Source organism: Dreissena polymorpha, chromosome 16, assembly GCF_020536995.1.
Source record: "Dreissena polymorpha isolate Duluth1 chromosome 16, UMN_Dpol_1.0, whole genome shotgun sequence".
NCBI lineage: Eukaryota > Metazoa > Mollusca > Bivalvia > Myida > Dreissenidae > Dreissena > Dreissena polymorpha.
The window spans coordinates 7,266,775-7,271,565 of NC_068370.1; positions in this window are offsets into that span (position 1 = coordinate 7,266,775).

Sequence of the window (4,791 nt, forward strand, 5' to 3'; positions counted from 1 at the left end):
TCATACATCATTGAAAAGATAAATGCATAAATTCTATACGCGGTAACTCAAAATATTTACCTTAAAATAGGCACACCGGTTTTGACAGCTGTGCAGAATGCCATTTTGGGCTCAAATAGTATGACCTACTTTCAAAGCCGGGAACCATCAACACAAACAGTAGAGAACAAAAATGGCTTTTTTTTCTTATTGCTTACAAATATACCTTCAAGTTGATACCAAAACCAACCATTTGCAATGTATTTTATTAATCCTAGGCAGCATGCACTCACCAATGTGGGCTAAGTATCAAGTTGACTGCATGTAACCCTGCAAACAGGAGTTCCGGTTTGGGGTTATGTGACCTTTAAGAGAACCCAAACCCTTCAAATTTAAATTAAAGGCACTTTTCCCACAGGTATAATCTGGTTTGAGAAAGATCACAAAGTTCCGGTACAATGGCACACAGATTTATTCATAAAAGTTGCCGTTGAAAGCGTCATGCGTAACAGCGTTTCGCGTCAAGAATTAAGGTAGAAAAGCCAAACTTACATCATACATGCAGCACTTAGACTCCATACAAGGCATCTGTTTCGATTCTAAGAGGCAAAGTTGAAGAAACATATGAATTAATAAGTGAAAAATCATCAATGGCAATATTTGTGCATCAAAGCAGGTTTTGAACCGGATTCGAACAAACTTTTTTTTTTTTAATTGGACACATTTTTGGTAAAATCCATGTAGAAGCAGCATTTATGAGGTCCTGTGACCTAACAAAAGGGCTTGCTTGCATGGAAAAACAACTTGACTTCCTGACTAAAAAAGTTATCGTCACACATGAGCCTTAAGTCTTTTGTCACACCTGAACCTATGATTCCTCGGCTCGAGTTCCGGACAGGCTCCGGCAAGTGTCAGTCTGGCCCGGGTGCTCAATTCCGGGTAATCTGAGAAAACAAAAAGATTTGTTGTGCACATTTACCCATTTCGGTGCCAACTAATGTAAGTTAGATACAATTAGAGTAAGCTCTCAATAGACTTTGTTGCTTTATTTGCTGCAAATGGTTAATTAACCACGCCGGCATCACATTGTCTGGCTCACTTGTGGCAAAGTTATCGCCACAAAATGTTGTTTCAGAGCTGCAGTAAATGTAAAACACCCATTTTTTTCTAATTTTGGTGACACAAGTGTGCCAGGATATCAAAGAAATCATTTTACAATAGATTTAATTGAAAATAACGACGTACTATCCTGCAAAGACACCGATCCTCTCGACACGACTGGGTGGTTGCTGAGGGCCATCTCCGTGACTTTCAAGTAAGCTAATCCTAATGTTTTTATAAACATTCAATGCAGAGTAGTCGCCCCTGGTAACATTGGGGACCACAATGGGGAAACCAAAGATAAAAATAGTTCCGGTCAAACAATTAAAATTATCGAAAATTTTCACAGTTTTTTTCTCTGTTTGAAACAGTGAAATATCAGTTTTTATTATCTGATATTCCCCTACAAACCATCAAAAAGCATAAAATATTTGGAAATATTTCATGGCCAATTTAACCAATTTTTACAATACCTGAAGTATGTGCTTGAGTCAGCGGGCAAGGTTACCTAACGTCTATAAAGTAGTTATCATTTATGTTGATCATAAGTGTTGAATTCGTATGAATTATTAAATCAAGCATGTAGTGCCAAAAATATAACGGACGCAAATGGTCTGTTAAGTTAATGTGAAGTTACTGGCGAAGTTTATCGTTACACAGGAATAGTTAACAATTCGCTATTTTATTAACAATTTGATGTATTTATGTACAACCGGGTCTGGTTCGCACATTATCTAGATATAGCGCTCACTTGTTAAGATATGATGTATACAACACATGCGAAATTAAACCCGATACACTAGTTTAGTGTGACTGCTATGCACGAACTTTATTATATGACAATCTTATTCATTCGCACGGTTCAGTGACAATCATCAAATGTGAAATAGAAACAGTTTCGATAAGTATTTTAACCGGTATTTAATAAAACGCAAATGCTTGTTTGAAGTAGTATTTTTGGGAAAAAACACTTATATATGTGGAATGTCGCCCATACATTATATTTGTTTGTAAAGAGAAATACAGGTTAACTGATGTTCCTTTGCTTTTGTACCTTCAGAATAACCTAATAATGCAAATGTTTGTGAAACGGGTATGGGAATGTCGCTTCTTAAATTGGCATCCCGTACAATATTGAAGGGGCGATAATACCGAATCAACATAAGCAAGGTTTAATTTTCACGATTTGGAAAGTATCACCTATGATTTTGACCAATTTTACCCAATAACTTTATGTATGCAAGCTGAGGTTGCATTCCCCAAAGTTTGAAAAAGATTTAGTGTGTCGAACAAAATGTGATATGTCCACCATGATGACAGTAACATACGAGTAAATTGTTGGAAGGTCAACAGAACTGTGAAATACCTCAATGTGAAATCAGTTGCACGGGTCCGCAATCATTATGGCTCACTAATTGCTGGTTAATACTATTTATGTATCACATGGTAACAGAGACGACTCTTTCACTTTTAATTGATTTTTGCTAAGAATAGATTTTCTTTTAACGAAAAACCCATACAAGCGGAAAGTGTCGTCCCTGATAAGCCTTTGCGAACTTCACAGGCTAGTCTTGGACGACACTTAACGCAAATGAATTAAACATCTTTTCGAACCGAATTCAAACAGGATTTATTTGATATTGAGATTACCTTTGTTTTATATACTGGTTAACTACGATGGAAATATTTGGGACATCCTGCTCACGAACATACATTCAACGAATAGTGAAATCAACTTTATCCGACCCTTACGTAGTTTAAGGAATAATTAAGCAAAACTGATTTCGTACATTATTAAATCGCTTTTCGTACAAAGAGGACGTGCAAAGTAACGTATTTTCCACGATGTGATAAAACCTATTATGTAGGTGAAAATCGTTCTACCGAAGGTGGAATGTGTTTTCTACAATATCATATTAACAATTAATGACGTTTTAATTTTCCTATCGTGGATGGGAATGGAGTGGGTTTGTTGAATAATGATGGGCAGATCATTTTATTTTCATTTTGTACGTGCACAGCCCGTTAATCTTCCTTATTTGTATTCGAAGTTTCATGATGATTCTTATCTTTTTTTTAACTTGCGAGTTAATGTTTTGCAATGGGCAGACAAACAGAGAATTAGATTGACAGACGGACATGGGGCAAACACAAAGCCCGAAGCTTAATAGGGAATGTATGATCATATCCCTTATGTACTTTTTTAGTGTAGTCATATTAATTTGGGTCTATGCTAAGTAATTGTGACATGACCTTTGGCATTTGGAAGAATTAAAAGGTCGTTCTTAATACACATGATGTCGTGTATAAGTTTAAGCCTTTCAGGCAAATGTTAAAGTTTTATTCCATAAACTATGTACGACCTGTAATAACATAACTGCTGTAATCTACCACTACTTCTTAATAAAATAATAATAATAATAATAAAAAAGAAGAAGAAGAAGAAGAAGAAAAGTAATAATAATGATGAAGAAGATAATTCAGAAGAAAATATAATGATGTAGACAAAATTGATGATTACGATGTTGATGATTACGATGATGACGATGATGATGATGGTAATGATTATGATGATGAGGAAGAGGAGGAGGAGGGAAGTAGGAGGAAAACGACGACGACGACGACGATGATGATGATGATGATGATGATGATGATGATGATGATGATGATGATGATGATGATGATGATGATGATGATGATGATGATGATGATGATGATGATGATGATGATGATTATGATGATGATTATGATGATGACGACGATGATAAAAATGACGATAGCGAATTTTGTTTTAATTGAAAGTCTACCTTAAAAGCTATTTCCAATAAAGATCCAAATATAATCTAAGCTCCTTTTAAACCGTTGACAATCGTGGGTGTTAAATAAATCTTTAAACACCTACTTGAATATGTTTTAGTACTCATATGAAAATGGTTTCGTGGAAATAAATAGGATATATTTATAAATAGCTTTTCGCAGAACAAACGTGTCAATCATATTATTTTAATAAAATCTTAGGTGGGAAGGCAAAGTGAACTTGTCTATGGTTGAATGCATATTAATTTTACGATTAAAGCAACACGCTGGTAATGCGGATACTTCGATAACCGATGAAACTCCGATAACAAAGATCAACCGTTTCGCTACAAAGAACGCTAGTTAAAATTGCTTAAGCTCGTGTACAATGCGAAGATCCGGCGGTTGGGTGACTCAAAAACTGGAAAATATATGGTCCTATAGACTGTACTCATCAGACGTATCGAATAAGTTTCACATTTATCTTTCAAATTTATACACAATTATAATCATATTTAAAAGTGATAAGAAAATGTTTCGGTAATTCGTTTTTAATTGACGTCAGTACATAAATATTTATATATTGCCTGCTTGCTATAACAGTATTCCACTGCGAATTCTGTATATCTTAATCACTTAAAAGAGTTTGTTGTTTCTGGTAAAAGTGTCAAGTAATCGGGAATAGAAGTGCCATTGTCATCTAGATGATCGGTTAAAGAGGTGTCCATGAAAATTTGGCATCCGAAATATTTGTTGAAATATGTACTGACCATCCAATTTATGCTCATTATCGATGGAATTTTATCGTGTGTTTTTTTAACACAATCCACCGTTTTTTCCGCGCATTTCTTTCTACGCAATACAAAGTATTATACCATTAATCGTTCAAACAATGTTCCGTGAAAAGAACCAAAA